Genomic DNA, 21,231 nt, shown 5'->3' with positions numbered 1-21,231 from the left:
GCCCTTGCGCTAATTAGTGTGTGGTGCGATACACATCATGGAAACTTGCAACCTGCGCGTTTCGGCATGTGCCCAACTCAAAAGCTTGTGGGTACCGATTCCTTAGTAGGAGTCGCCTACGTTTGGACAACGACGGTCCGACCCATTGGTTGTGTCGCTCGAAGCGTTCAGTCGATTCAGTCTGTCTTTTCCTTCTTCTTTTTTCATTTTTCTGTTGTTTTTTTTTCTTCTGTTATCTTTGTTTTTTCGCGGACTTTCTTTGGCTTTTATTTTTCTTTGCTATGTTTCGGTTTTTCTTATTTCTATTTTTATACTTTTTTCCTTTGTTTCTTTTTTTGGTTTTTTTCTTTTCATGGTTTTCTTCTATTTTCATTTTTTTCAACACATACCTACCTTTCCATACACGTTGTACATTTTTTGCATACGTGTAAAACATTTTTATACACATTTATCATTTTCTAAATAGTTGTTTCACATTTTTACAAAAACATATTTTGAATATATTTTCCAAATACAATGTAACTGTTTTCTCAAATACTTGTTGAAACATTTTTTGATTGATATTGTTTTATAACTAAACAAACATTTTTGTACACTGCACAATTTTTTTTTTGAAAATGTGACAAACACATTTCTGAACTTTGTGATTTTGTTTTTTGAATGTACAAAACATTTTTCTGAATTACATGGGCATTTTTTTTACATTTTAAAAACAAATTAAAAAATTTCACATATATTTTTATTAAATTTTGACACGTTTTAGGTGTCACTAACATTTTTCATACACATGATTAATATTTTTTGTAACCATTACTAACATATGTACATTCTTTTGTACATCAGCAACAATTTTTGAATGCACGTTTAACATTTAAATATTTTATTTAAAGTGTTTTTGTAATATATATTTTGAAAATATTTTGAAATTAAATAAAAGTAAGAAAACAAACATAGCAAATGAACATGTGAAGGAAAACCGGAAAACACACATGACGTCATCACGGCGCGGTAGCTAACTACTGGGCCGGCCTAGTTCTGGGTAGGCGAGCCTGGAGGCCTGGAAGCACTCATCCTGTTGGGATTGTCTCAAAAAAAAACTCATCCTGTTGGGGAAAAAAGGTTGAGCTCTCGCTCACTCCCACACAGTGTTTGGGAATTCACTGCCGACGAGGAAAGCGGAAGCGGTGCGCAGGCAGCGCGATAGCTACCGCTGTTGGAGAGAGGTTGCTGGACAAGCAAAAAACATTATTTTTTTTGCGGGTAGCAAAAAACATATACTCATGGAGGTGGCGCAACAGTGATAATATCTTGGAGATGTTTGCTGCAATGACGCGGCAGGACGAGCAAAAACCAATCCACCGATGCTCCTGGAACACAAACAAAGCATCATGCCATCATTATCAAGCACATGTACCGAGGTCCGCGAGAGCATACTACCATGCCCAAACGCTGACTTGCTGCACGAACATCACTTAGCAATAAATTATTCCGCTTCCAATGCTCGTGTGGTCGTGTGGCACGCCAATCACACCGCCGCGCAGTTTGACACAGGCCCATCAAGATCCTGTGTGTGTGATGGATCCCTGGCCGGCTAATGCCCATCCCCATTTCCTGCATCGTGATAGCGGGGATATGCCTGGTGGGGAATAGAGCGCGATATTATATCCACCACGTTTCTGTCTATGGAGTGTGATAGGAAGTCAGGTTCAAATTTCATGATTTGGATATGGCCCTGTTCACTATGATGGTACTACGTAGTATTTTATTCCGATTTATTTGATCGACATACCTTCAGATGGACTACCTTACAGGTATTGTGGGTAACCATCGGCTTCCCTGCCTTATCGCAAGAGATTTCCTTCTTGCGTGGATATCACAAGAGATATAACCTGAATGATATATTCTTCTTCTCGTTTCTGGCCGTGACGGAGTAATATCGTCAAATACCATATAATGTAGACGATTTTTCAAACAGCTTTTGGATATCACGCTATTTTCTTAACACAGTACAGACGCGATTACACACATTCGTATATACACACATACACTTATCCCTATAAATGCACGCATGCAAACCCTACTCCTATGAGCACCCCTGAGAGACTGTAGCAACACATTATCTTGACATTGACGAACACGTTACAGACACTTTTGTAGTTGACGAAACATCTCCTCCCACTGAACACATATCGCTGGAAGGGCTGGAATAAATCCAGAAAAATGTGAGCACAAGCGTCAAAGTTTAGGACTTGAACTTTGGTGGGCCGGGATACCATTGTCCGCCTAACCATCCAACCACAAGTCGGTTCGCGTATAATAGTCTGTTGAGTGGGGTTGCTGCATAAAACTCATAATGTCTTGTCACAAGAGTGGCCTAGAGTCTCGAACCATTCAATCCCTCAAGGTTGATATCATTAGGTTGTAAGTTTAGGGCCTCTTTGATTCACAAGATTTTAAAAACACGGGAATAGAAAGAAAAAAAGATTGAAATGTCATACTCATCTCAATCCTACATGATTTTGAGTTGTTTAATTGTATCAAGGAAAAAACAAAGAAGTCTTTCAAAGAGGTTTGAGTGAATGCTAGAAATCCTATTGAAAGTATTACAAAAAAAATCTTACGTGCAAGGATAGAAGCATCGAGCAAGTCTAGCAGAGTTGCCATATGACCTTGATCATAATAATTGTATTCTAGCAGCGTCATCATATGCCTCTCGATCACAATAATTTATGAAGCACGCTTCGAAAAGGACTCCTATTGTAACAACCTAGAGTTTTAAAACCATTGATATTGCATAATTATGGTGTAATAGTTCTATTTTGCATTTTATGTCATCATTCTATTAAATATTTCACCTCAAAGAATTAATATATCTATTTTCAGAAAATCAATTTGTGCCTTGTTGGTATTTTATTTAATTGCTTTTCCAAATTCCGTTCAAGGCTTCTAAAAATTCATTTTCATATTCAACACCAATATAAGCTTCCAAACTTTGTCCATAATTTTCTTATCACTTTTCAAAGCTCCACCAAAAAATTCATGATTTTTGGACACTCCCATATCATACCTCTAGTTCAAACATATTTGAATTTAATTCCAATAATTTTGAATTCAAACTTGTCAAACATTTTCAAATTCATTTTTTCCGGATCAGGCATAATCTTGGACTGCATAAAAATTTGTCCCATGAAGAAATTCCATCTCTAATCTCTCCTTTTATTTTTCCGTGGTTATGTTTATTTCAAAAAAGTAACATGAGAAGGGAGGCTGGTAACGACTTGGAAGAAATCAAAATATTCCTGGCGACCATCCCAATCCTGGGTCGGTGGCCTGCATTGAGAGCCACCAGACTCACAAAACGACACCTGCGTGCTGGATGTCGTGAATTCTTAGGACTGGTCTTATGAGCGCAAGGTGATCACCTCGAGAGAGCATGGAGGCCCGCCAAATGGACAGTTTCAACTCCATCCCGCCGACGAGCGGTAGAAGCACAGAGGTTGGTACCTTTAGGATGGAGAGGGGGGACCCATATAGGGTATAGGAAAGTTCACCACAGGGCAAGCCATCTCACTATGGATGCTGGCGAGATGATCCGGGGGGCAGTGGATCGGTGGTGCAGAGCACTTCGCAAAGTTTGTGTGCATATTGGAGGCCCTGCCAAAGACTCGAAAAGCTCATAGATGGTCGTGGTGGCAAAACACGACCACATAGATGACCTTGCCCCACAGCTCGTTGATACGTCTTCAATGTATCTATAATTTTTAATTGTTCCATGTTGTTATATTATCAATCTTCGATGTTTTATAATCATTTTATAGTTATTTTATATCATTTTTTGGTACTAACCTATTGACATAGTGCCAAGTGCCAGTTGCTGTTTTTTCCATGTTTTTTACATCGCAAAAAATCAATACCAAACGGAGTCCAAATGCCACGAAACTTTACGAAGATTTTTTATGGACCAGAAGACACCTAATGGGCCCTGGCTACGCTTGGGGGTGCTCCGAGGAGAGCACAACCCACCAGGGCGCGTCAAGAGGCTCAGGCGTGCCCTGGTGAGTTGTGCCCACCTCGGGTGCCCCCCGGACCGCCTCTTTGCTCTATAAATACCCCAATATTCCCAAAACCCTAGGGGAGTCGACGAAATATTGATCCAGCCGCCGCAGAGTCCAAAACCGCCAAATCCAATCTAGACACCATCTCGGATGGGGTTCACCACCTCCATTGGTGCCTCTCCGATAATGCGTGAGTAGTTCTTTGTAGACCTTCGGGTTCGTAGTTAGTAGCTAGATGGCTTCCTCTCTCTCGCTTGATTCTCAATACAATGGTCTCTTGTAGATCCATATGGTGTAACTCTTTTTGCGGTGTGTTTGTTGGGATCAGATGAACTTTGAGTTTATCAGATCTATCTTTTTATATCCATGAAAGTATTTGAGTTTCTTTGATCTCTTTTATGCATGATCTCTTATAGCCTCGTATTTCTTGTCCGATATTTGGGTTTTATTTGGCTAACTTGATCTATTTATCTTGCAATGGGAGGGGGTGCTTTGTAGTGGGTTCGATCTTACGGTGCTTGATCCCAGTGACAGAAGGGGAACCGACACGTATGTATCGTTGCTACTAAGGATAAAACGATGGGGTCTATCTCTACATAGATAGATCTTGTCTACATCATGTCATCGTTCTTATTGCATTACTCCGTTTCTCCATGAACTTAATGAAGTAGATGCATGCTGGATAGCGATCGATGTGTGGAGTAATAGTAGTAGATGCAGGCAGGAGTCGGTCTACTAATCTTGGACGTGATGCCTATGTAATGATCATTGCCTCGATATCATCATGATTATTTGAAGTTTTATCAATTTCCCAACAGTAATCTGTTCACCCACTGTTTGCTATTTTTCTCGAGAAAAGCCACTAGTGAAACCTACGACCCCCGGGTATCTTTCTCATATTATTTGCCTTTGCGATCTATTTTTATTTGCCTTTTATTTTCAGCTATATTAATTCAAAAATACAAAAATATCTTGCTGCAATTTATTCTTATTTATTTTATTTGGCGTTCGATCTACCAATATCTACAATTTTATCTCACGCTTGTTTGCCCATCTTGGGGCGCCGCTACCCGAAAGGGATTGAGAACCTCTTTTACATGTCGGGTTGCGAGTAGTTGTTATTTGTGTGTAGGTGTTGTTTACGTTGTGTTGCTTGGTTCTCCTACTGGTTCGATAACCTTGGTTTCATAACTGAGGGAAATACCTACCGCCGTTGTGCTGCATCATCCATTCCTCTTTGGGGAGATATCGACGTAGCTTCAAGCGACATCAAAAGGAATTTTTGGCGCCGTTGCCGGGGAGGATCTTCAACATATACCATGTTCGTATCATAAATCTCATCTCCTTGCAATTTACATTATTTGCCATTTGCCTCTCATTTTTTCTCTCCCCCACTTCATAAAATTTGTCGTTTTATTCGCCCCTCTTTTTTCGTTCGCCGTTTTCTTGCCGGATCTGTTTTTATGTGCAACCTTGTTTACCGTTATTATCATCATGGATAGTTCTTCCTCTATTGCGTGAACTGCCGAGAACAAGGTTCTCAACTTTAAACAAAGGGGAGGAGAAAATTTAAAAGATGCTTTGTATAGAATTTGCAATGCTCATAATAGATCTATCGGTAAGCAATCTACTTTTGTTCTTCTTCGTTGCTTTTATGTGGGCATCACCACTTGGTATAGATTCGTCCTTGATACGATTACTGGTGGAAATTTCTTTATGTGTCCCTCTCTTGATGCTTTCAATGCTTTGGGAAATTTAGTGGGATCACCACATCTTATGACTAATGAAACAACTTTGACTCTTGAGCATGTTATGGAAAGATTAGATGCCATTGAAAAGGAAATGCTTACTGAAGAGCATATTGAAAACTTGGATAAAAAGATGCATAATTTTGCCACTAAAATTGGGTCAAAAGCTTGGGAATTCTTTAAGTTGTTAAAAGAAAAGGGAACAGTAATTCATGAAAGAATTGAAGAAAGTCCGTCTCGGATTGATAAACTAGAATAAATCTTTAGTAATTTGAGCACGGCTTTTGCTTCCACTAAAAATATTGAAAAAATTCCCGTAAAAATTGGCAATACTACCCAAGTTACTAAGAGCAAGGGTGCAACTTCTAGTAAAGAGGATCTTAAGATGATTAGTATCCACCCAGATTTTGTTGAAGTTATAAGACATCCCTTGGGAAAAAATGAATCCTTCAAAATTGTTCCTAGAAGTATTGTCAGGGAAAATCTTTATGCTAAATCCTTGAATAGTTCTAAGTGTTGGAAATATGCCCTAGAGGCAATAATAAAATGGTTATTATTATATTTCTTTGTTCATGATAATTGTCTATTGTTCATGCTATAATTGTGTTATCCGGAAATCTTAATACATGTGTGAATACATAGACCACAACACGTCCCTAGTGAGCCTCTAGTTGACTAGCTCGTTGATCAAAGGATAGTCATGGTTTCCTGACTATGGACATTGGATGTCATTGATAACGGGATCACATCATTAGGAGAATGATGTGATGGACAAGACCCAATCCTAAAGCTTAGCTCAAAGATCGTGTAGTTCGTTTGCTGTAGCTTTTCTGAATGTCAAGTATCATTTCCTTAGACCATGAGATTGTGCAACTCCCGGATACCGTAGGAGTGCCTTGGGTGTGCCAAACGTCACAACGTAACTGGGTGACTATAAAGGTACATTACAGGTATCTCCGAAAGTGTCTGTTGGGTTGGCACGAATCGAGACTGGGATTTGTCACTCCGTATGACGGAGAGGTATCTCTGGGCCCACTCAGTAATGCATCATCATAATGAGCTCAATGTGACCAAGTGGTTGATCACGGGATCATGCATTACGGCACGAGTAAAGTGACTTGCCGGTAACGAGATTGAACTAGGTATTGGGATACCGACGATCGAGTCTCGGGCAAGTAACGTACCGATTGACAAAGGGAATTGTATACGGATTGATTGAATCCTCGACATCGTGGTTCATCCGATGAGATCATCGTGGAGCATGTGGGAGCCAACATGGGTATCCAGATCCCGCTGTTGGTTATTGACCGGAGAAGCGTCTCGGTCATGTCTGCATGTCTCCCGAACCCGTAGGGTCTACACACTTAAGGTTCAGTGACGCTAGGGTTGTAGAGATATTAGCATACGGTAACCCGAAGGTTGTTCAGAGTCCCGGATGAGATCCCGGACGTCACGAGGAGTTCCGTAATGGTTCGAAGGTGAAGATTTATATATAGGAAGTCAAGTTTCGGCCATCGGGAAAGTTTCGGGGGTAATCGGTATTGTACCGGGACCACCGAAAGGGTCCCGGGGGTCCACCGGGTGGGGCCACCTATCCCGGAGGGCCCCATGGGCTGAAGTGGGAGGAGAAACAGCCCCTAGTAGGCTGGTGTGCCCCCCTTGGGCCTCCCCCTACACCTAGGGTTAGAAACCCTAGGGGTGGGGGGCACCACCCTTGCCTTGGGGGGCAAGGCACCCCTTGGCTGCCGCCCCCCCCTAGGAGATTGGATCTCCTAGGGCCGGCGCCCCCCTCCCCTAGGCACCCTATATATAATGGGGGGAGGGAGGGCAGCCGCACCCAAGCCCCTGGCCTCTCCCTCCCCCTCCCGTGACACTCCTCCGTCTCCCTGCGCTTGGCGAAGCCCTGCCGAGATCACCGTTGCTTCCACCACCACGCCGTCGTGCTGCTGGATCTTCATCAACCTCTCCTTCCCCTTGCTGGATCAAGTTGGAGGAGACGTATTCCCAACCGTACGTGTGTTGAACGCGGAGGTGCCGTCCGTTCGGCACTTGGTCATCGGTGATTTGGATCACGTCGAGTACGACTCCATCAACTCTGTTCTCTTGAACGCTTCCGCGCGCGATCTACAAGGGTATGTAGATGCACTCCTCTCTCCCTCATTGCTAGATGACTCCATAGATTGATCTTGGTGATGCGTAGAAAATTTTAAAATTCTGCTACGTTCCCCAACAGTGGCATCATGAGCTAGGTCTATGCGTAGTTACTATGCACGAGTAGAACACAAAGCAGTTGTGGGCGTCGATATTATCAATTTGCTTGCCGTTACTAGTCTTATCTTGATTCGGCGGCATCGTGGGATGAAGCGGCCCGGACCGACCTTACACGTACGCTTACGTGAGACTGGTTCCCCCGACTGACATGCACTAGTTGCATAAGGTGGCTGGCGGGTGTCTATCTCTCCCACTTTAGTCGGATCGGATTCGATGAACAGGGTCCTTATGAAGGTTAAATAGAAATTGGCAATTCACGTTGTGGTTTTGGCATAGGTAAGAAACGTTCTTGCTAGAAACCTATAGCAGCCACGTAAAAAACTTGCAACAACAATCAGAGGACGTCTAACTTGTTTTTGCAGCAAGTGTTTTGTGATGTGATATGGCCAAAGGATGTGATGAATGATATATGTGATGTATGAGATGATCATGTTCTTGTAATAGGAATCACGACTTGCATGTCGATGAGTATGACAACCGGCAGGAGCCATAGGAGTTGTCTTTATTTATTTATGACCTGCGTCTCAACATAAACGTCATGTAATTACTTTACTTTATTGCTAAAGCGTTAGCCATAGTAGTAGAAGTAATAGATGATGAGACAACTTCAAGAAGACACGATGATGGAGATCATGATGATGGAGATCATGGTGTCATGCCGGTGACAACGATGATCATGGAGCCCCGAAGATGGAGATCAAAAGGAGCAAATGATATTGGCCATATCATGTCACTATTTGATTGCATGTGATGTTTATCATGTTTTACATCTTATTTGCTTAGAACGATGGTAGCTTAAATAAGATGACCCCTCATAATAATTTCAAGAAAGTGTTACCCCTAACTATGCACCGTTGCGAAGGTTCGTTGTTTCGAAGCACCACGTGATGATCGGGTGTGATAGATTCTAACGTTCGAATACAACGGGTGTAAGCCAGATTTACACACGCAATACACTTAGGTTGACTTGACGAGCCTGGCATGTACAGACATGGCCCCGGAACACAGAAGACCGAAAGGTCGAGCATGAGTCGTATAGGAGATACGATCAACATGAAGATGTTCACCGATGTTGGCTAGTCCGTCTCACGTGATGACCGAACATGGCCTAGTTAACTCGGATCATGTTTCACTTAGATGACTGGAGGGATGTCTATCTGAGTGGGAGTTCATTAAGTAATTTGATTAGATGAACTTAATTATCATGAACTTAGTCTAAAATCTTTACAATATGTCTTGTAGATCAAATGGCCCACGTTGTCCTCAACTTCAACGCGTTCCTAGAGAAAACCAAGCTGAAAGACGATGGCAGCAACTATACGGACTGGGTCTGGAACCTGAGGATCATCCTCATAGCTGCCAAGAAAGATTATGTCCTAGAAGCACTGCTAGGTGACGCACCTGTCCCACAGAACCAAGACGTTATGAATGCTTGGCAGTCACGTGCTGATGATTACTCCCTCGTTTAGTGCGGCATGCTTTACAGCTTAGAACCGGGGCTCCAAAAGCGTTTTGAGAGACACGGAGCATATGAGATGTTCGAAGAGCTGAAAATGGTTTTTCAAGCTCATGCCCGGGTCGAGAGATATGAAGTCTCCGACAAGTTCTTCAGCTGTAAGATGGAGGAAAGTAGTTATGTCAGTGAGAACATACTCAAAATGTCTGGGTTGCATAACCGCTTGACTCAGCTGGGAGTTAATCTCCCGGATGACGCGGTCATTGACAGAATCCTTCAGTCGCTTCCACCGAGCTACAAGAGCTTTGTGATGAACTTCAATATGCAGGGGATGGAAAAGACCATTCCTGAGGTGTATTCAATGCTGAAATCAGCAGAGGTGGAAATCAAAAAGGAACATCAAGTGTTGATGGTGAATAAAACCACTAAGTTCAAGAAAGGAAAGGGTAAGAAGAACTTCAACAAGGACAGCAAGGGAGTTGCCGCGCCCGGTAAGCAAGCTGCCGGGAAGAAGCCAAAGAATGGACCCAAGCCCGAGACTGAGTGTTTTTATTGCAAGGGAAGTGGTCACTGGAAGCGGAACTGCCCCAAATACTTAGCGGACAAGAAGGCTGGCAACACTAAAGGTATATGTGATATACATGTAATTGATGTGTACCTTACCAGTACTCGTAGTAGCTCCTGGGTATTTGATACCGGTGCGGTTGCTCACATTTGTAACTCAAAGCAGGAGCTGCGGAATAAGCGGAGACTGGCGAAGGATGATGTGACGATGCGCGTCGGGAATGGTTCCAAGGTCGATGTGATCGCCGTCGGCACGCTGCCTCTACATTTACCTACGGGATTAGTTTTAAACCTCAATAATTGTTATTTAGTGCCAGCTTTGAGCATGAACATTGTATCAGGATCTCGTTTAATTCGAGATGGCTACTCATTTAAATCCGAGAATAATGGTTGTTCTATTTATATGAGAGATATGTTTTATGGTCATGCTCCGATGGTGAATGGTTTATTCTTAATGAATATCGAGCGTAATGCTACACATATTCATAGTGTGAATACCAAAAGATGTAAGGTTGATAATGATAGTCCCACATACTTGTGGCACTGCCGCCTTGGTCACATAGGTGTCAAACGCATGAAGAAGCTCCATGCAGATGGACTTTTAGAGTCTCTTGATTATGAATCATTTGACACGTGCGAACCATGCCTCATGGGTAAAATGACCAAGACTCCGTTCTCAGGAACAATGGAGCGAGCAACCAACTTATTGGAAATCATACATAGTGATGTGTGCGGTCCAGTGAGTGTTGAGGCTCGCGGTGGCTATCGTTATGTTCTCACCCTCACCGATGACTTGAGTAGATATGGGTATGTCTACTTAATGAAACACAAGTCTGAGACCTTTGAAAAGTTCAAGGAATTTCAGAGTGAGGTTGAGAATCAACGTGACAAGAAAATCAAGTTCTTGCGATCAGATCGTGGGGGAGAATACTTGAGTCACAAATTTGGCACACACTTAAGAAAATGTGGAATAGTTTCACAACTCACGCCGCCTGGAACACCTCAGCGTAATGGTGTGTCCGAACATCGTAATCGCACTCTATTGGATATGGTGCGATCTATGATGTCTCTTACCGATTTACCGATGTCATTTTGGGGCTATGCTTTAGATACTGCCGCATTCACTTTAAATAGGGCTCCGTCGAAATCCGTTGAGACGACACCGTATGAATTATGGTTTGGGAAGAAACCTAAGCTGTCGTTTCTAAAAGTTTGGGGATGCGATGCTTATATCAAGAAACTTCAACCTGAAAAGCTCGAACCCAAGTCGGAAAAATGCGTCTTCATAGGATACCCTAAAGAAACTATTGGGTATACCTTCTACCTCAGATCCGAAGGCAAGATCTTTGTTGCCAAGAATGGGTCCTTTCTAGAGAAAGAGTTTCTCTCGAAAGAAATAAGTGGGAGGAAAGTAGAACTTGATGAAGTATTACCTCTTGAACCGGTAAGTGGCGCAGCTCAAGAAAATGTTCCTGAGGTGCCTGCACCGACTAGAGAGGAAGTTAATGATGATGATCATGAAACTTCAGATCAAGTTACTACTGAACTTCGCAGGTCCACGAGGACACGTTTCGCACCAGAGTGGTACGGCAACCCTGTCTTGGAAATCATGTTGTTAGACAACGGTGAACCTTCGAACTATGAAGAAGCGATGGCAGGCCCGGATTCCGACAAATGGCTGGAAGCCATGAAATCCGAGATAGGATCCATGTATGAAAACAAAGTGCGGACTTTGACTGACTTGCCCGATGATCGGCGAGCCATAGAAAATAAATGGATCTTTAAGAAGAAGACAGACGCGGATGGTAATGTGACCATCTATAAAGCTCGGCTTGCCGCTAAGGGTTATTGACAAGTTCAAGGGGTTGACTACGATGAGACTTTCTCACCCGTAGTGAAGCTAAAGTCCGTCCGAATCATGTTAGCAATTGCCGCATTCTATGATTATGAGATATGGCAAATGGACGTCAAAACGACATTCCTTAATGGTTTCCTTAAGGAAGAATTGTATATGATGCAGCCGGAAGGTTTTGTCGATCCTAAGAATACTGACAAGGTGTGCAAGCTCCAACGCTCGATTTATGGGCTGGTGCAAGCATCTCGGAGTTGGAACATTCGTTTTGATGAGATGATCAAAGCGTTTGGGTTTACGCAGACTTATGGAGAAGCCTGCATTTACAAGAAAGTGAGTGGGAGCTCTGTAGCATTTCTCATATTGTATGTGGATGACTTACTGTTGATGGGAAATGATATAGAATTCTTGGAAAGCATAAAGGCTTACTTGAACAAGTGTTTTTCAATGAAGGACCTTGGAGAAGCTACTTATATATTAGGCATCAAGATCTATAGAGATAGATCGAGACGCCTCATTGGTCTTTCGCAGAGTACGTACCTTGACAAGATATTGAAGAAGTTCAAAATGGATCAGTCAAAGAAGGGGTTCTTGCCTCTATTGCAAGGTACGAGATTGAGCACAGCTCAATGCCCGACCACGGCAGAAGATAGAGAAAAGATGAGTGTCGTCCCCTATGCCTCAGCCATAGGGTCTATCATGTATGCTATGCTGTGTACCAGACCTGATGTAAACCTTGCCGTAAGTTTGGTAGGTAGGTACCAAAGTAATCCCGGCATGGAACACTGGACAACGGTCAAGAATATCCAAAAAGGACTAAGGACATGTTTCTCGTGTATAGAGGTGACGAAGAGCTCGTCATAAAGGGTTACGTCGATGCTAGCTTCGACACAGATCTGGATGACTCTAAGTCACAAACCGGATACATGTATATTTTGAATGGTGGGGCAGTAAGCTGGTGCAGTTGCAAGCAAAGCGTTGTGGCGGGATCTACATGTGAAGCGGAGTACATGGCAGCCTCGGAGGCAGCACAAGAAGCAGTCTGGGTGAAGGAGTTCATTACCGACCTAGGAGTCATACCCAATGCGTCGGGCCCGATGACTCTCTTCTGTGACAACACTGGAGCTATTGCCCTTGCCAAGGAGCCCAGGTTTCACAGGAAGACCAGGCATATCAAGCGTCGTTTCAACTCCATTTGTGAAAGTGTTCAAAATGGAGACATAGAGATTTGTAAAGTACATACAGACCTGAATGTGGCAGATCCGTTGACTAAACCTCTCCCTAGAGCAAAACATGATCAACACCAGAACTGCATGGGTGTTCGATTCATCACAATGTAACTAGACTATTGACTCTAGTGCAAGTGGGAGACTGTTGGAAATATGCCCTAGAGGCAATAATAAAATGGTTATTATTATATTTCTTTGTTCATGATAATTGTCTATTGTTCATGCTATAATTGTGTTATCCGGAAATCGTAATACATGTGTGAATACATAGACCACAACACGTCTCTAGTGAGCCTCTAGTTGACTAGCTCGTTGATCAAAGGATAGTCATGGTTTCCTGACTATGGACATTGGATGTCATTGAATAACGGGATCACATCATTAGGAGAATGATGTGATGGACAAGACCCAATCCTAAAGCTTAGCTCAAAGATCGTGTAGTTCGTTTGCTGTAGCTTTTCTGAATGTCAAGTATCATTTCCTTAGACCATGAGATTGTGCAACTCCCGGATACCGTAGGAGTGCCTTGGGTGTGACAAACGTCACAACGTAACTGGGTGACTATAAAGGTACATTACAGGTATCTCCGAAAGTGTCTGTTGGGTTGGCACGAATCGAGACTGGGATTTGTCACTCCGTATGACGGAGAGGTATCTCTGGGCCCACTCAGTAATGCATCATCATAATGAGCTCAATGTGACCAAGTGGTTGATCACGGGATCATGCATTACAGCACGAGTAAAGTGACTTTCCGGTAACGAGATTGAACTAGGTATTGGGATACCGACGATCGAGTCTCGGGCAAGTAACGTACCGATTGACAAAGGGAATTGTATACGGATTGATTGAATCCTCGACATCATGGTTCATCCGATGAGATCATCGTGCAGCATGTGGGAGCCAACATGGGTATCCAGATCCCGCTGTTGGTTATTGACCGGAGAAGCATCTCGGTCATGTATGCATGTCTCCCGAACCCGTAGGGTCTACACACTTAAGGTTCGGTGACGGTAGGGTCGTAGAGATATTAGCATACGGTAACCCGAAAGTTGTTCGGAGTCCCGGATGAGATCCCGGACGTCACAAGGAGTTCCGGAATGGTCCGGAGGTGAAGATTTATATATAGGAAGTCAAGTTTCGGCCATCGGGAAAGTTTCGGGGGTAATCGGTTTTGTACCGGGACCACCGGAAGGGTCCCGGGGGTCCACCGGGTGGGGCCACCTATCCCGGAGGGCCCCATGGGCTGAAGTGGGAGGAGAACCAGCCCCTAGTGGGCTGGTGTTCCCCCCTTGGGCCTCCCCCTGCGCGTAGGGTTAGAAACCCTAGGGGTGGGGGCGCCACCCTTGCCTTGGGGGGCAAGGCACCCCTTGGCCGCCGCCCCACCTAGGAGATTGGATCTCCTAGGGACGGCGCCCCCCTAGGCACCCTATATATAGTGGGGGGAGGGAGGGCAGCCGCACCCAAGCCCCTGGCCTCTCCCTCTCCCTCCCGTGACACTCCTCCGTCTCCCTGCGCTTGGCGAAGCCCTGACCGAGATCACCGCTGCTTCCACCACCACGCCGTCGTGCTGCTGGATCTCCATCAACCTCTCCTTCCCTTGCTGAATCAAGAAGGAGGAGACGTCTTCCACAGTACGTGTGTTGAACGCGGAGGTGCCGTCCGTTCTTCGAGCGCTCGGTCATCGGTGATTTGGATCACGACGAGTACGACTCCATCAACCCCGTTCTCTCGAACGCTTCCGCTCGCGATCTACAAGGGTATGAAGATGCACTCCCCTCTCCCTCGTTGCTAGATGACTCCATAGATTGATCTTGGTGATGCGTAGAAAATTTTAAAATTCTGCTACGTTCCCCAACACTCGGGCACCATGTGGAGGTGTGCTTCCCCGCACGTTTCCTTCAGGAGGGCACTGAGCGAGGAGAGCACTGGGCGAGGAGCGCCCGGTGCTGAGAAGTTCATTGTCAAGGCGACCCATGAGCTCCAAGTGGCAAGGGCCATACGTGGCGACCGCCGCCCACCACCCGGCGTAGCTCCCCATCCTGGCGAGGACGGCGGGCTACGCGTCTATGTCGACATTCCAGGGCTCAACAGGGCTGCATCTCAAGAGCGCATCTGGCCTTCGCGCATTGGTCGATGTGAGGGTCCACCTCACAGCTATGTTCGCATGCCAATTGGCTTGCCGGACGCGGCCACCACCTTCCAGTGCCACCTGCGGAGCATCCTGGCTGCTCAGGAGGCCAGGCACCACGCCGTCTTGGAGGAGATGGCGACGGTACTCAAGGAACCACCCGAGCCCCGGGAGCCTCCTGAGGCTCAGGGCCCTGGCGGCTCGTGAGGAACGACTCTTTGGCATGCATCATTGGCTACTCCAACATCACCCCAGTGGCGTTATCAGGTGACTCTTTCTAGTTCATTCAGTTGGGGGCGCTCCTCGGGCAGCATTATCCCCAAGTCGCACGGGTCTGCCTGTAACGCCCCAAGACCGAAGCTTCATATGCCTTCCATGATTTCCGATATTCGTCGTGTGATTTGTTTGGTCTTTCATTTTTGCATCATGTGCATTGCATCATATCATACTGCACCTCTTCTTAAAACTCAACCAATTAAATTGTATGGTTCTTCGATTAATTTAAATCGAGGGATATTCACTATGGTGATTTCTCTTTAAAACATATTCTCCCAATATTTTAGGGAGCTATATAAATTATATTCCAATAATTTGGAATCACCCATAAACACACTTGCAAAATATCCCAATGCCTTTCATATCTTAATTCGTGGTCTCCAACCTTGCCATATATTCTTTCATCATATTCCGGAGCTCCACCACAAATCCGAACATTTTTGGACCTTCCCAAACCTCACTTCCTATTCAAATCATTCGAATTTAAATCAAATGAGTTTGAATTTAATCTTTCAATCTTGGCCATTTCTATTTTCTCAGAACGAGCACATTTTTGTGAGTCCGGGAAATTTATCCGCGTGTCCAACTTCTTCCCCAACACTTTCGTTCATCTCTTTTTCTTCTTTGTTATTTTCTGTTTATAGAAAATAAGAGAGAGGAAGAGAGATTCCAGAGCAGCCCACCAGGCCGGCCCATCTTCCCCCACAGCCCACCAGACCGGCCCACCTCCTCCTTAACCTAGCGCCAGGGAGATCCTCTCATTCGATCCCCATCCCCCCTTTGTCCTCCTTCCTCCTGGCGCCGCTACCACACACAATCACACGCACGCAGCTGCTGCCTCCTGATCCGGCGTCCCGCGACCTCCTCCGCCTTCGATTCGGTGCCGCCGGAGGCTACCAGCGTCGCCCAGGTGCCGCAGCTCCTCCTCCGCACGCCTCCTTCCTCATGCGTCGGCCTCTCCTTCCTCGCACCGCACCACCAGGCCCCCGCCGGCGACCTCGACCTTCAAGAGGCCGCAGCTCCTCCGCCCGCCTCCTGTTCTCCCTCTCCTTCCCTCTGTCTTTCTTCTCTTCTAACTTTTCTCTCTCCAGGTTCTCAACCACCACACCACCGGCCTGCTACCTCACCTCCCTGACCCGAATTGGCTTGGTTTTGACCATCTTTGACGCCTCATTGCCGGATCTCGCCGTCAAGTCCATGTCGCCCGCTCATGCTCCATCGTCAGGTCAAGTCACTGTCACCCCTTGACGCCTCCTCCTGCTGCGTTCGGGCCCCCCTTGGCCATCAACTCAAGCCACCACAACCTCGAGTGCTCTTGTCCTCCTGTCGAGATGTGCTTGCTCCAGCCACTACCACAAGCACCATGTTTCTTTGCTACCTCCGTGCATCTCCGGTTGCTTCTCGCTGCACTATCGCATTGTTGACTCCCTCGCGGTCCGCCAAGACGCAGCCCGAGGCCTCCATGCTCGCTGCCAAATTCCACCTTGGCACAACTTGCACCCAATGCAGCTGAGATCCTCGTTGGCAGGGCAAGACCGGACCCGTCAAGTACATGATGATGCATCAAGTTCCTACGACCCGTGTACGACTACGGGGATTCACCACGCACCCTTCGGATGCGCCAAGTTCTACTACATGGACCGTCAAGTTCATTTACCGGTGACTCGAACATCTACGAAAATGTGTACCTCTACCGCCATCTTCGGAATCGCCAAGAACGCAAAGTACCCCAACGCCCGATGCCTAGAACGACTACCGTCGATGTGGATCTGACAAGACCAAGTGTACGACTACCGTTGACATGGATTCGTCTAGTTCCTCGATGACCGTGTACCACTACCGCTCCCCGACTACTTCCTTTTCGACTCGTGAACCACTACTTCCTCTACGAACCCGAACCGCTCCGAGAATGCACCTGGAAGGTATAACCGCCGAGACGATGACCCGTGGATGAAAGCATGTGTTGTATGAGATGCATGTTTAGATGTTGTATTCGCCCGTGAACATTAGTTGTTCCTCCTCGTTGCTATGCCGTCCACTCGTGGGAACCCGGCAAATGGGATCACCCCACCATCTCTAACTTGTTCCACACATCCGCACACTTCTCTTTTGCATCGGTATCTCAATCGAGTTATCGGAACCGATATGTTTCCCTAGCATCTTTTTTGGATTTGTTGCCGTGGCACCCCTTTCGTTTCCGCCACTATAACAAATGCTTGATAACATGCTCTTATCAACATTTTCATAAAAATTGCATAAAACTTGCAAATGTGATCCGCATCATGATAACAACACCAAGTATGTTTAAATTGTTGTTTGCATTAAATTGCTAAATGCACAATGGGGATTTTCCGAAATTGTTGTTTGTTGTTCTGGCCTCATTTAAACTTGTTTAGATGTGTAGTTTACTTTTGCCTCACCTCTTGCCATGTTTAATAACATTTAATATTGTTGGGTACATAACCAGGAGCGAACTAAATAATCGAATGTGGTGTTTAGTCAATATGCAACTCATTGCATATTGAGCTCCACTTAATTTGTAGTATTGATTGTTGCACTTTGCCATGCCATGCCTCTTTAAACCGGACATGCATCATACTTGGTTGCGCATCATGCCATGTTTATGTGATGGTTGTTTACTATGTTGCTTGCTTCTTTCCGGGTTGTTTCTCTCGTTAGCTTCGGTTTCGTTCCGGAGTTGTGAGGATTCCTTCGATTATGTCTGCTTGTCTTCTTAATGGACTCGTTCTTCTTCCTTGCGGGATCTCAGGAAAGATGACCATACCTTCGATATCACTTCTATCTTTGCTTGCTAGTTGTTCGCTCTATCGCTATGTCGCGCTACCTACCACTTGTTATATCATGCCTCCCATATTGCCATGTCAAGCCTCTAACCCACCTTCCTAGCAAACCGTTGTTTGGCTATGTTACCGCTTTTGCTCAGCCCCTCTTATAGTGTTGTTAGTTGCAGGTGAAACTGAAGTTTGTTCCATGTTGGAACATGGATATGTTGGGATATCACAATATATCTTATGTAATTAATGCATCTATATACTTGGTAAAGGGTGGAAGGCTCGGCCTTATGCCTGGTGTTTTGTTGCACTCTTGCCGCCCTAGTTTCCGTCATACTGATGTTATGTTCCTTGATTTTGCGTTCCTTACGCGGTTGGGTGTTATGGGAACCCCTTGACAGTTCGCTTTGAATAAAACTCCTCCAGCAAGGCCCAACCTTGGTTTTACATTTGCCTAACAACCTATAACTTTCCCTTGGGTTTTCGCAAGCCCAATGGTCATCTTTATTTTAACCCCCCGGACCAGTGCTTCTCTTAGTGTTGGTCCGAACTGGGCAGCCTGCGGGGCCACCTCGGGGCAACTTGAGGGCTGGTTTTACTCATAGCTTGACCTATCTGGTGTGCCATGAGAACGAGATACGTGCGACTCCTATCGGGATTGTCGGCACATCGGGCGGCTTAGCTGGTCTTGTTTTACCTTGTCAAAATGTCTTGTAACCGGGATTCCGAGACTGATCGAGTCTTTCCGGGAGAAGGAATATCCTTCGTTGATCGTGAGAGCTTGTGATGGGCTAAGTTGGGACACCCCTGCAAGGTTTAAACTTTCGAAAGCCGTGCCCGTGGTTATGTGGCAGATGGGAATTTGTTAATGTCCGGTTGTAGAGAACTTGACACTTGACTTAATTAAAATGCATCAACCGCGTGTGTAGCCGTGATGGTCTCTTTTCGGCGGAGTCCGGGAACTGGATACGGTTCTTGTGTTATGGTTGAACATAAGTAGTTTCAGGATCACTTCTAGCTTCTCGACCATTGCGTTGCTTCTCTTCTCGCTATAATTTGCGTATGTTATCCACCATATATGCTTAGTGCTTGCTGCAGCTCCACCTCATTACCTTATCCTACCCATAAGCTTAAATAATCTTGATCTCGCGGGTGTGAGATTGCTGAGTCCTCGTGGCTCACGGATACTTCCAAACAGTTGCAGGTGCCAATGATACCAGTGCAGGTGACGCAACCGAGCTCAAGTGGGAGATCGATGAAGATCTTGATCGTTGTTATGTGTCTTTTCCGGTTGATCAATAGTGGTGCCCAGTTGGGACGATCGGGGATCTAGCATTTGGGGTTGTCTTCTTTTATTTTGGTTCCGTAGTCGGACCTTGATTGTACTCTGGATGATGTATGTTTAACTTGTTATTTGTGTGAAGTGGCAATTATAATCCAACTCTTTATCCCTTTCTTATTCAGTACATGGGATTGTGTGAAGATTACCCCACTTGCGACTAAACCACCATGCGGTTATACCTCTAAGTCGTGCCTCGACACGTGGGAGATATAGCCGCATCGTGGGTGTTACAAGTTGGTAGATCGAATCACTGACGTTGTTGAGTCTAGAACAAAAATGTTTTGAGTCTTAGGATTATATATATCGGAGAGTAGGATTCTTTTTACTCCTCAGTCCCTTCGTCGCTCTGGTGAGGCCTCCTGACGTAGAAGTTTTGACTTTTCTCTCCTCAAAGTTCATGAAAAAAAATTAGGATCACGCAGGTATCTTGGAATCGTTCCGATATTCTTGTGACGAGAACATTGTTCTTGGTGCCTCCTGACATTTAGGGGTTGTGGCAGTGTCCCAGGGAGTTGAGCTCCGAGGTGTTGTCGTCACAATTTTATCATTGCAGTTCTGGAATACCTGAGTTCGCCGACATCGAAAATCTCTTTCATGCAGTTGTTGGTGAGATAACCTTGACGCCACCCAGTACTGGGGCGGGAGTATGGGAGTATTGCCATAACTCGTATAACGGATGCTTTTCGAAGGTTGAGGTACATGATTTTCGAAGGTTTCTTGGTTATGTGTTGAAGGAGGGATACTGCTGGATGTAGGAATTGTTAGTTTGGGTGAGATATTATGCTTCCCCTGTATCCCCAACACCTGATTGCATAACCAGAAAGTTTCAGGAGTTTATAAGTGGGAATTCAAGTAGCTCCTAGGATATCTTTCCGACAGATGCATGATATGAGATTGGGGTTCGACGTCGAGTGGTCCGCCTATCCACGGTTGGTTTTACAGTGGTCTCGTTGTGTCTTAAAGAGTCCTTGGCTATGCTGACTCGGGGACGCTTCGTATGTCATGTGCACTGCCTTGTACACTATGGTGCTATACGATGGAGCCTGTGTGGTCCCCACCATGAAAACTTCGGACGAAATCTCAATCATATGTTTGTTCCGGCTTATTCTACAAGCCAATCTTTGTTTTGTTTTGAGTTGTGGTATTCGAGTTGCTTCAATGTCAAGTGTTGAATCCATACCTTTTCCCAAATGATGTTCTCATATTTCTATGGGAGTGTTAATCCTTTTCGATCATCGAGATGGTCATGCTAATTCTTTTCAACCGGCGTGTTTCTCTTCAAGTGGGTCCGATCATTTTTCAATATTTGCAAGATCAACTCTAAGTTTTCTCAACGGTATCCATTCCATCTACCCCAAGTTGCCTTTGTTTTTCCCACCCTCCCACCCTTTTTTCTTCAAGGAATCAGATGTCTTAATCAAGTATCCATTTTATTCATGTGAAGTCTCTTCATTCCTTTCAATCAATGTTATTACCCGGTGGTTCTCATGAAGATACTAACAGAGCTTCAAGTTTATT

General features: G+C 45.0%; 1 long non-coding RNA gene across 1 annotated transcript; it reads left to right on the top strand.

Moving 5' to 3' along the window:
- The first annotated feature begins 16,239 nt into the window (after positions 1–16,239).
- On the top strand, positions 16,240–17,735 carry LOC125553967. The gene is made up of 2 exons (XR_007304287.1): positions 16,240–16,489; positions 16,671–17,735. It is a non-coding gene; the product is annotated as an uncharacterized LOC125553967 (long non-coding RNA).
- Positions 17,736–21,231: the final 3,496 nt, after the last annotated feature.

This window comes from Triticum urartu, chromosome 4, assembly GCF_003073215.2.
Source record: "Triticum urartu cultivar G1812 chromosome 4, Tu2.1, whole genome shotgun sequence".
NCBI lineage: Eukaryota > Viridiplantae > Streptophyta > Magnoliopsida > Poales > Poaceae > Triticum > Triticum urartu.
Note: the sequence above shows the minus strand (reverse complement) of the source record. Positions and strands in the feature narration are given on the sequence as shown.